At 41.7% G+C, this 12,705-nt stretch overlaps 1 protein-coding gene across 3 annotated transcripts in view; it reads right to left on the bottom strand.

Annotated features, from left to right (window-relative positions):
* Positions 1-7,351: 7,351 nt before the first annotated feature.
* Positions 7,352-12,705, bottom strand: part of SPATA17 (spermatogenesis associated 17) — a 189,323-nt gene continuing 183,969 nt past the window's right edge. For 2 of the 3 annotated variants that reach the window (XM_037140644.2, XM_037140645.2), the window contains one exon: positions 11,112-11,263. The gene's annotated coding sequence lies outside the window, so the exon portion shown is untranslated. Of the gene's footprint in view, positions 7,544-11,111; positions 11,264-12,705 lie in introns of those variants that run through there. The other variant, XM_053667293.1, reaches the window with a different exon arrangement.

Raw genomic sequence — 12,705 nt, 5'->3', positions numbered from 1 at the left:
TTCCCTGGTGGGCACACTCATGTGTTGTCCCACATTGCAGCAGAGTGGTTACAGGCACTTCCTCTGAACAACTTTGCCCGGCACCCCACAGTGTAGACTTGCAGTAGGTTCTGCTGGTGCAGCACCTCAGCGACTTCTCTGACACAGTGCACCAGAGCCACGCCCTCCAGCAGTCCTGGCACTTGGGAGCTCTGCCCGATGCTGGACACCAGCCCCAAGCCAGCAGCGGCCCCTTTTCCCTGCGGCTCCTAGAGATCTCTCTGCATCTCACCAGCCAATCCCTTGGTGCTCAATCTTAAGTTCGAGTTCCTAATTCTCTACATTAAACTTTCTCCATTCAAATTACTCTGTGGTTTTGTATCCTGACTAGGCCCTGACTAATAATATTCTGGTTCCTCTGAGTCATCGCAAAGTAATTTATGGCAGAGAAATTAGGGTTTGAATAACTGCTTTTATTTGATTTTTTTTGTCCTATGGAATAAAGCAGCCATGTAATTTGTAATTTTCCCCCCTCTCCAAGACTGCTATTAGAAATGTTACTCTCAATGATAGGTCAGATTTATGGGTACATTACTATACAGCTTTATTCGGAGAGCTCCTTCAAATCCACAGCTTTCACAGACATGGCACCAAAGCCAGAATGACTTCACCGGCCACGCCTCCTTGGACAGCATCATATCAGGCAGCACAGAAGCTTTGGGAAGGCGAACTGCTTTCCTTCTCCCTTCTTGTTTAACCGCAGTCACCTAGACACTCTGTAGGAGAAATCTGCACTACCCTGGTCCATCTTCTGCCTCCCTGGGGTAGCGTCCATGGCTTGAGCAAACTACAGGGCGAAATTAAGGTGTCTAAATTTACCCTCTTCAGGTCTAAACACAACAGATTAGACATTAGAAAAAAATCTTCAAATTTCCTTGACATCAGTAATAAAGGTCTGAAGAAGTGGAAATAGCAGAAATGATATGGTCATATTCCCCCAAAGCATTTTACTAGTGAGCTTATAAGACTGGTGCCTTAGAGACCTTATAAAAAAGGTGGAAATGTAGTTACATTGCCAAGGAGAGATAGATGACTCCTTCCAAACCTTGGGTTAAACTGAAATCTTCTTCAGTGGCTTCATATATTGTTTACTTATAAATGGCTATGTGAATAAATAGCTCATTTGATAAGATATTCTTTTAACTATGTACAGCCTTTTTCAGTGACTTATTTTATGGGGAGAAATTAATGCCAACTTCTGGACATACTCCATAAATTATTACTCTAAACAGAGTACATGGTTGTGTTCATATGTTATTCAAGAAATTACAGTGTATATATTACATGTTTAGAATCCCGGAAGTAATTTGAAATGTAGGTAGGTACACTGCCATCTAAAAGGATGTAAATGACTCTGAAGTCGAATTCTTTACTGTCTGAGAGCCCAATCTGATAGCTAGTTTCCTCTCCCTCCGTAACCTGGATTGATGCTAGTTTAGGCTGAGGGTATTTCTGGTATGTAATCATGACTTGGCTGCCTCTGTAATAATCAATACAGACTTGTAGGCATGCCTCAAGGGAAACACTTGGTATTCATTTTCCTTTACTGGGTAACAAATCACCACCCATTTAGGGGCTTAGAACGACACCCGCTCAGTAGCTCACGGTTGTGTAGGTTGGGCATCTGGCACAGGAGTTTGTGTTCTCTGCTCAGGGAATCACAGGAAGATCAAGGTCTTGGCTGGTCTGAGTTTTCTTCTGGAGGTTCTGCTTCCAAGCTCATTCTTACTGTTGGCAAGATATAGTTCCTTGCAGTTGTAGGACTTGGGGCCCTAATTTCCTCGCTGGCTTTCAGTCTCAGGCCTCTCTCAGCTCCAAGAGGCCACCCACACTCCTCGCCATATGGTTCCCTATATCTTCAAGGCAGCAACAATCCATCCAGCTCTTCTCATGCTTTGACTCTGACTCACCTGTGACCAGCCAGACTGAGCTCTGTTTTAATGGGCTCCTGTGATTGGGTCAGGCCAATCTGGGTAATCTGCATACTGTGCACTGTGCCGCATAACATTGCCAAACTCACCTAATTCAACTCTCAACGTTGTGCATGGTCTGGACAACAGGGGAGCAGGGAGTTTGGCGGGGGTTATCTTAGAATTCTGCTCATCATACACGTCTCAGCAAAGAGTTAGACAAAGAAAATGATCTGGAGCCATGTCAACTAAGGTTCAAAGGAGGGGGGCAGTGGAGAGGCACATTTGAGTTAGAAATAAATAGAAGCACGGATGGGGTTGATTAGGATTGTTCACCACATGCGAGAACCAGAGGGCACCTCCTGAAACTACAAAGAAGAAAACTATGTATAGAATACACTTATACAAGATAGGGAACAATGGATAACTCAATCGCAGACTGGTCTAGGGAACAACAGGCTCAACTGCAGAAAATTCCTAGTATAGAAATTTTCTAGTTCTAGTATAAGCCCAAAGCAGAAATTAGCAGAAGATAAAGTAATGATAATAGGTAGCATTTACTGAGTGCTTACAACATCTCAGGCACTTATCTAAATGATTTCGACGTAATTGCTCATTCAGTATTGAAAATATACCTAAGGGCTATTATCATCCTCATTTTGTGTTTGTGTAAAGTAGACCAGAGAGATTGAGTCACTTGCCCAAGATTCCCTTATAAGTGGCAGAGTCACACAAATCCCAGGAAATCAGGTTCTATTTTTTGAGTGTTGCCTGGGAGGAAGGGGAGGAAAGGAGGAGGAAGCAGGAACCTGAGGGAGGGAAGATGGAGAGATAGAGGTCTAAGAGCCAAAGCAAAGTCTACTTGGTTCCTATCATTCATAGTAAGAGCATTAGAGGTATGGTGACTAAGTGATCCCTCTTCTGGATAGTTCCCGGATGGGCACTTACCGTAAGCCTTTGCCTCTGAGTCCTGTGTTCATCTAAACCTAATTAATCTATGATTGACCTTCTTTCAGATACATGAATCCACTAAACCTCATTATAGGGAAGTCATACTGGCCAAGAAATCATCTATCTCCACTGTATTCATTCATTCATTCAATCAGTATTTATGAGTTCCCACTGTGTGCCAGCTATTGTTTGAGGTGCTGAGACTCCATTAGTGATACATCTTGGTTCTTACGAAGCACACTTTCTGGGGAGAAGATATTCACTAAACAAATGAATCAGGTAGTAGGAAGAACTATGAAGGAAAAAAAAAACAGGATTGAATTATTTGTTGCTTCAGGGGCAGAGATATTAGGTTTGGTGATCAGGGAAGGTCTCTATGATAAAATAATATTTAAATTGTGACTTAAATGACCAAGCTGGGGCCCACCTGTAGCCTTGAATATTTCTCTATATTTGTGTTGGTTTTACAGTTTACTGTATAGGGATGACATAGTTCCTTCCTAATTCCTTTAGGGAAAGCCCCTCAATGAACACCTCAGATTCTTACAAAAAAAGCCACATTGTTAGATTTGTTTTGGTTAAGTGCATTTTGGGTGAAAGAACATCAATGGACATAAGAGAAGTTAGGAATTTGAGTGGCACCTCAACTTTCTTTCTCAAAGTACAAAATGCTTCTAAGACCCAATAGGTTATAAATTATTTTTGTTGCATTTATCAAGATGTCTGAGGAAAAATGCAAGTCATGAGCAATGGATCTTCATTTGGCCAGCCACTCTGCAATATATTCTTGGTTCAGTTTTGTAACTCAAAGAGCGTGAGATAGAAACGTATTGCTTATTTTCAGACTAAACCCGCTGCTTTTCAATTCTTCCACACTGTTGCCTTTAATTAGATTCTCTAATCAGTCATCTCGGTGTATTGTTCCATGTCTGGAAGTCCATATTAATAAAACGTCTGTTTACTTATAAGAATTTGGTGAAAAGTTTCATTTCAGGATGTTAATCCATCTGGCCTTGCCAACTGCAGAACTGCAGAGGATAAGTTGACAGTAACGGGAACACCATCTGTTTCAGGGAGTTGAGCTGATCTCTGTGTGACGAGCAGAAAGTCAAGTGCAAGACTGAAGAGCCAAGATGGTAGGTAGAAAAGTGAAATGAGTTTATTGGGCCTTTTGTTTCAGACACAACCACAATTTCCATGAGATGGATCATAAGCAACAAACAAAAGTTTTGCCTGGACACTTGGAAGAACTCATGTCTCACATATTTGCTTTCCTTTTCTTCCTCTTTGGTAGCAACCAACTGTTAAAAGAAACTACATTCTTTCTGCCCATACCTGTATTTATTCATATGAAATAACCTTTTTATCTAAGTGTTGAATCAATCAGATAATATATAATGCAATGTGAACCGAACGTCTGGACTAGTTAGCTCAGCTGATGGTGGTATATCTATCAATGATCCGAAAGTCATACACTTTACTGTTATACATCCAGTTTAGTGGTGCACAGGAATAGACTTCATTCTGTAGCCAGAACTCTGTCCTATCTGTAGCTAAGTAGCTAAAAGATGCCAACCAACAGGAGCTAGAGATGATGCAACCCATCACATTTATTCAGCAAAAAGTACCTCTGAGTTCATGTCCCAGTGGAGGTGGTCTGGTAGAACTGTCACCACGAAGAACAGCACATTACAAACACCAGTGAGAATATTTTGGTTACTAAATGAAAGCCAGAGCAGCTATGAGAAATAGAAATAAGGACAATTGGTTCAACTGAAGTTTTTCTAACTATTTGACATCACTGTCCTGGGCAGCATTTGGAGCTGATGACCATTGCTTCTTTGAACTACCTCTTCCTTAAGCTTCTGTGACAGTCAAAACCATTTCTGCTCTTATCCTACTTCCTCTCCCTTTGCATCATCTCCTCTGATGCTGAATTCGCAGACTCTCTGTTCACTTGTAACCACTCCAGTGAACTAATCATGTCATTGATTCAGACAGATAACACCTACATCCTGATTGATGCCTGCATTTCTATTTTTTGTCCTGACTTTTCACCACAACTACAGCTTCTTAATTTCACATTCTACAAGAGCCTTTTACTTAAATATCACACAGTTACTTTAAGTAAATAGATCTCAGACCAAATCACATTCCTCCAAAACCAGGCCCTTGTCCAAGATTTACAAGGTACCAAAATTCTCTAAGTCAACCAGTCTCTTTCTCTGGAATTCTTACCCTTTTCACCACCTCCCAAGGTCTTCTATTTCCACCCAACCACTTCCATAGCATCCATTTTTTAAATTATTTTCACCAAAAGATTCATTTAAGTAATAGTTTTCCCATTCTTATTAAACAAAGGCATTTGGGCTGCGATTCTAAGTAGACTGTTATTACATTAAACTCTAGCCACAAGCAGAGATATCTGATGTTGATTTAATCTGTGCCACCCACATATATAAACTATATAGGTCAAGTGGGAAGAAATTAAAGTGTTCTGTATCATCAGAAAGCAACATAACTATTAAAAAGTAATCAGACCTAACAAGTTTGATACTTTACTTACCTCAGATGGGCACTAGCTACTTTACGAAAACTTGCAGGCAAAGCCACAAAATTGTACAGATGATTATTCATATGTAAATCTCAGTGGTTTCCTGCTGTAGGCAGATGGAGAAGTATGGGCTGCGGGTGGCCCCCGTGAAGTTGGGACTCGAGCGCACATGGTCTCATTCAACAAAGACGGGACACTCTCCAGCTCTCTGTGCAGAAGAGGACGAGGGGCGTAAAAGGAAATTGAGCTTCTAAGCACTATTTTCTTCTAAAATCTCCCATAAGTCTTTTACAAGGAGAGAACGCTCCTAAATGAAACCTGCCAGGAGCTTTAGGTATCTTTTGCTGTCCAACAAGTCATGAAATAGGTGAACTTGAATAAAAAGCCAATTAATCATTTCTTAAACTAAGCCAAATCAGAGTTCCGACATACTATTTACAGATATCATCCAGTCGTTCACTTTTATTGCCTATTCTCTTAGTAATCTAGCACTGAGGGTCTTGCCAGATATGGGTATTTTGGTCCCAAGGATCTGCTCAGAAACAGTTCTTTTTAATGAAATCTGCACGGTCAAGGTTGGAGTTGGCACCCTATATAATTCCTTAATTTAATTTGAAGCACAGGAAACACTGACGTCAACCTTGGACCAGGCCCCAAGCTGAAGCCTGCTCAGATTACTAAAGAGCTTAAATCCATTCCCCATTACCACCGAGCTTTATCATATTGAATCCGAAATATCAAGGACGGTAAGTGTGTTTCAAATCACAATTCAGTTCAGGTGGCAGGGTAGCTGCATGGAGAGCCCGAAGAGAGGGATTCTAAGCTCAGGTCAGGAGAAATGGGGATGGTGATTAGTAATGTCTGCTGTGGAGAGAGAGAGAGTGGTAGACACAGGTAGATGATGAAGGTCAGGAACTGAAGGATATTTAACAGAGGAAGAAACATCTCAGGTGAGCCATGGTATCTTAGTCCAATGCTTGAAGAATGCTCTTATGGGAAAGGGAATTAACTTATTCTGAGGCACCAAATTTGTACCAGTAAGTGAAATCATGAAGTCCATAAAAGGAAGAACTTTTAAATAATTAGAAAACCCCCAAATGGAATATATTCTCTTGAGAGGGAGAGTTATCCTCAAGACTTAGAAGGGCCCAAGCCAGTGTATGGATATCCTAGAACAGTTTCCAGCAGGTGTGGGAAGTCAGGATAAATGATTGCTTGGGCGTCTTACAACACGCCACCAAACCTTGAACAATGAAAATCATCACCTTCCAGAGTAGGGTGCTATGTATTGAAATAAAAATGAAGAAAAATATCTACTTATTTCAGATAAATATATTTAACATTTCCACTGAAAATTTCACCCCAATTTGAAGCCGTGTCCACTCCCTGTGTATGCCCATTAAAAGATACTTTTAATTTGAAATAAAAAAAATGAAATTGGACATCATTTTCCAAAATCCCAGAAGTCAGGATTCTAATGTGTAGCTGTGGATATACTGGGACTAACAGTCCTCACCAAAAAGAAACTTATCGAGAGCCCTCATGTCATCCATTTGAAACCAATTGGTTGCCCTGGAAGGTTAGGTCTATGATCAGTTATTGTCCCATCAGCCATCAGCATGTTTGCCACCGAGTGAAGGAGACGGGGAGAAAATCACCCGAGACAGAGATGAAAGCTGTGCAAGCGGGAAGAGAAAAGCCTTCTTGATTAAGCGGCGGACATCCCGAAGTCTTTAATTCTGCCTCCAGCCCGTCCCCGCGCTGGCACGTGGGACGCACCGCAGATGGATGGCGATGCTCATCAGGAGAAGCGCGCACATACATCTTGTGGCTTGATTTTTTTATTTGTCAGCCCAAGAGGAGTGGGGAGATTTATTTGGAAGGATGGTAATGAAGGTGGGGAGGCACTGGGTAGACTGCAGTTTCCTTTACCAACGCGTTGTTCTATTTTTTCTCTTCTTGCTGCTGCGCCGCTCTCTTTCGTTCTACTTATTTTTCTTTAAAAGGAGGAATATGTTGGTATAATAAGCCAGTGGCTCGACAGAGGATGGTAGAGAACATACGGGAACAGCACGTGTAGATGTAATTTCTGTGGATATATTTCAAATGTTTTAATCACATTCTACATTTTCATTATGCACAGGCACATTCACTTAAGCACAATAATATACTATTTGAAATCATTGTTTTCTTTACCCATGAAATGAGATTTCATGTTTCCTTTTCTGCTGTCTTTCTTTTGCTCTGCCTCGCAAGAATGAAATAATTCACTATGATGAAAAAATAATTTTCTCCCTTCATTAGAGTGGCACCAGGAACGGGCTAGCTCTGCTGTACCTTAGAAAATACAGTAAAGGACATCGCCATGCTGATCTGAGCCAAAGGGTGGAATTAGTCACTAAAAGGATGGAATGGGTAGCTTTTTGGTTTCCAGAATGCTGTTTCCTGCCAAGGAGTGGGCAAAGGTGTGGGCCCTGGAGGACCACTAACAAGATCAGGACCTCCGGGGCATCATTGGAAGGCGACCACTAATCTCCTGTGGCTGAAGACTCGCTAGACCTGAGTCCAATCCCAATTTTTTTTTTCTTGGGGGGTTACTTAACTCTCAATTTTTTTGAAATATTTATTAAAAATTATGAAATATACCGGGCAAATATTGTTTTAGGAAGAAGATATTTTATATTATATATATATATTGTTTTTTTTTGATTTTATTTTTTGACTCACCATCTTTTTTTTTTTGAAAAATGAAATCTTGCCACTTGCAATAACATGGATGGACCTAGAGGGCATTATACTGAGTGAACTGAGTCAGAGAAAGGCAAATACTGTGTATGTGAAATCCAAAATCCATAACAAATGAACACATAATATACTATTTGAAATAAACTGAACACACTGATGGGAGTGGGGGAATGGGCGAAACAGGTGGACAGGTGAAGAGGCACAAATTTCTACCGCTTTTCAGGCATCACTAGGAGCTTAAACAAATCACACATACAATTTTGTGATTTTATTAATATCACTTTGTTCCTAAAAGGTTTTGTGCCATTTTACAATGGAAAAGAAAATTAAATGAAAGGTAAATCAGGGCCACATTAAATAGAGAAAAAATGAGATGGAAGATCAGCATATAGAAGAGATACTGTGGGGTTGGGAGAGGGACAGAGTGAAAAGGGGGTACAGTTGGTAACGAGACCCATAATGCCCCGAAGATAAGAACACAGTCTTGACCTTACAACCAAAATGATGTAGTGTGGAAACAAGGATAATTACTCAAATATTTACAGATCTGATAGACCATTTCCCCGAAGGGGCAGTGGTCATATCTGACTTCGGGATCCACCAACTTGGTGCATGCCGACATCTATACGCAGATTCATATACGTCATAAGTTAACGAGACTCGTTAAAGGAACATCCCACAGTGGTACGCATTCAAATGAGCGACAGTGTCTTTACAGGCGGCATCTCAGGGAGCTACCTGCTATTTAGTAGCTTTTATTTCTTGAGACATTTTTGGAACTTTAACATTTATTCAATGGATATTTTACTCTGCCAGATGTTGGACAAAACTCATTTGTCCAAAACAAAAGACAAAGAGCAGAGCAGGGCAGTCCAGGTGCCGCTCACCGTAACTCTTGCTTTGGAATTTCTGAGGACGGGTAACTCTGGTGCACTGAGCCTGGGCACTAACTTCTAAACTAGCAGCGAAAGCTGCTTGAAAAGCATGAGTTCTCAAAATATGGAGAGCATTGAAGGAGCATTAAGATAAAATTCTACTGTCCTGAGCTTATTATTATGAAAGAATAAGAATCATGGATTGCTGTGCTATAAGGTATTATAGCCTATAAAAAAAATAAAAGTAACTTAGGAAGAGAGAAACTAGGCTTAGCAGAGTTCAGAAGCATTAGAATTCGAGGCCAGGTTACATGCTCCCCACGGCTCCTAAATGCCACCTTGGTCCTTCCTCTCGTTCCTTGTTTCCAGAGCAAATGGAGTTTGAGGGTTGGATTGTCAGATGTGCTACACTCAGTGCATGATGCTCCAAAGGGGTCCGCTCTGCTCTGAACCCAGCTGTTCCCACCGACTTCTCACACCTTACAATATAAAATTGTCCTTTATCTTCTTCTATTATTTTACATGTAATAGTCAGTATAATATACTTTCTGTTCTATTTCCCCTACCCCAAATGCCAGAAAATTCCTACTTGCAATAAATGTTGCCTTATTAAGAAAAGCATTTGCTTCTTTATTTGAATTTTCTGTAAACTGATACTAACTATAACTCCCACCATATTTTGGCTTTAAATGAATGTTAACTGTTTTTAAAAAGGTAGCATTAAAGATGTTTTAAAAATCAATCCTTTTCATACACAACTTCACAGGTTATAACCTCTTGCATAATAGCTCATTACATTAGACAGTTTTTAAAAAAATTATTTATTTTCAGAGAGAGCGGAAGGGAGGGAGAAAGAGAGGGAGAGAAACATCGATCTGCATGTGCCCCAACAGGAGACAGAACCTGCAACTCAGGCATGTACCCTGACTGGGAATTGGACTGGTGACCTTTCACTTTGCGGAACGATGCCCAACCAACTGAGCCACACTGGTCAGGGCACATCAAACGGCTTTAGACATTCTAGTTCAGGCTGACAAGGGCTCGATTATAGATTGAATCACAAAATCAGTCATAGCTTTGAAGTGGGCTATGTTCAGACTCTAATTCCAGCTAATTGTCTTACAAGTTTGTGCTAAGGTCAGAATCAACAAATATTTACCCAGCATCAACAAAACACCTAAAAATCACTCACTGTCATTCAAAGGTCACACTCTAAAACTGCACAGTCAAATCAGTCATACACTTGTTTTTGGTCCAGAGCCACTTATAAGCAAACACACTGTGCGAGGTATCAGCCTTGCCACCCACTTACCTCTTTGCTCCCTGCAGCAGAGCCCTGGATCTCTCATCCCTATTTGAGAGTGCCCATGTTTCTGCTCCCACACCCACTGATCCACATCTGTGTGTCTCCAGTTCAGTGTCCCCAGGGGGTTTCTGACTGGTCTGATAAGTCACTGTTACTCTTGGGACAAAGCTCCATACCATTCATACTTCAAACCATCCATGCCTGCATGTTGGCTAACCTCAATGTCAGTACCCAACACTGGCTTCATTGTGTGTGACTAGGGTGATGGGGTCAGAACATAGCCACTTTGGGGGAACCATTTGCATGGCACTTTAGGTCACCAGGGGCTTCGGTTGTGACAGCTATTCTCAGAGGTAAAAAATCCACTATTCGCATACTATATAAAACTAGCCTTCCATAAAATATTATAGTTTATTGAATCATAAGAAGTATGGTTTAAGTGTATTTTCTGGAGGTTCTTCATGTGCATTTTCTGTTTAGATCTGTTTAGTTTTTGAATGAACCACAGATTGTTCCCATTTCTTCTTTGAACAGAGAAGAGAGGGGGAGGAGGGAGAGAGAGGAGAGGAGAGAGGGAAAAGAGTGGAGAGAGACAGAGGGAGGGAGAGGGGGAGGGGGAGGGGGGGGGGGGAGGAGGGAGGGGGGGGGAGGGGGGGGGGGGGGGGGGGGGGAGGGAGGGGGGGAGGGAGGAGGGAGAGGGGGGAGGGAGGACAGAGCAGAGAACGGAGAGAGAGGGAAGGACCAGAGAGAGATGGAGAAGGAGGGGAGGGGCTTCAGAGGTTAAGACACTTGTATCTTGGTTACTCAGCCAGGCAGGGGGTCTTCTACTCCATAATCACTTCACACCTTAACCTCATTTTTACATTTTGTCTTCTTTTATTTTCTAAAAACAAAACAGTAAAGTGAGAGAAGACATTTTCTAAAAACCAAACACTAAAATGAGAAAAGAAAAATAGCCCCCAAACAGAGAATTCTCAAACCACCGTCCTCATTTAGAGTTAGCTCAGAAGAAAGTCTGGGAGTCTCCATGTACACTATCATGTCATCTGCAAACAGTGACAGTTTTGTTTCCTCCTTTCCAATTTGGATGCCTTTTATTTCCTTTTCTTGTCTGATCACTACGGCTAAAATTTCCAATACTATATTGAATAGAAGTGGTGAAAGTGGAAATGAAAAACATTATGCTGAGTGAAATAAGCCAGGTGTTGAAAGACAAATGCCATACGATCTCACCTTTAACAGGAAGCTAAACAACAAAACAAACAAGCAAGCAAAATATAACCAAAGACACTAAAATAGAGAACGAGGGGACAGTGACCAGAGGGGAGAAGGGAGGGAATTTCGGCGGAAAAAAAAGGGAAGGATTTACAGGAACTAGTATAATGGACACAGGGACAACAACTAAGGTGGGTAGAAATGAAAGGGAAGTGGGGAGCACTGGGGGCGGTGGGCTGGGGTGGGAGTAAAAGACAGAAAACTGTACTTGAACAATAATTAAATTAAAAAAAAAGAAAATGTAAAAAAAAAAAGAAAGTCTGGGAGGACGTGCCCCATCAGCCCCCTGTTCTAGCCCTACTGGAACCACCCCTCCCCCACCCCGCCCGCTCCCTGAGCTCTGTCCCCACTCCTGCAGGGCCTGATGAATGATGCGTGTGCAGGTGCATGGACACACGCGGTGTCTAGCCAATGGCCTCGACACTGGCTAGCCAGTGTCAGGGAGAGACACTGCGACCAGGCATCTTCTCCCCCCAGGCTTGGGGGGCTGTGAGGTCACTTTAAACACAGGGTGATTTCACCAAGGGAAATACTAACAACAGATAGCTTGACTTGTGTTTTTTGTTGCTTGTTTGTTTTGTTTTCTGCAGATTCATTCCCACGAAATTGAGTTATCAATTCACATAGTGCCAGCCTCGCTGCCATGCTGAACCAGTTCTCTAGTTGAATTAGAAATTTAACCCCCGATGAGCGCATGTGTGTCCGCTTATTTGCCTGACTGTGACTCTTCCCTGAGATTCCTTTTCTTTCCTCACACAGTCCTTGAGACCTTATTCCCCCTAAAAAAAAGACAATGGAATTGCATCCCTCTCCCAATTCAGGTGTTAACCAAACTTATTTTCTCATTTTAATTTTCTCCTCAGCTATTCCAGCCATTTGTATACCAAACTCCTATGAAAATGGAAGAAAGTACATTGCTTTTCATGTAAAACAAATGATTTAATCAAAACTGATCTCAACACCACGTTTCAGCAAAAAGAGAACGTGGACCCAAGCCCACTGCAAAGAATCTGGGAAAACTGAAAAGCACACAAGCCGACACAGCTGACA

Source organism: Artibeus jamaicensis, unplaced genomic scaffold, assembly GCF_021234435.1.
Source record: "Artibeus jamaicensis isolate MK-2021 breed Jamaican fruit bat unplaced genomic scaffold, CSHL_Jam_final contig_467, whole genome shotgun sequence".
Taxonomy (NCBI): Eukaryota; Metazoa; Chordata; class Mammalia; order Chiroptera; family Phyllostomidae; genus Artibeus; species Artibeus jamaicensis.
This window is presented reverse-complemented; position numbering and strand designations above follow the sequence as displayed.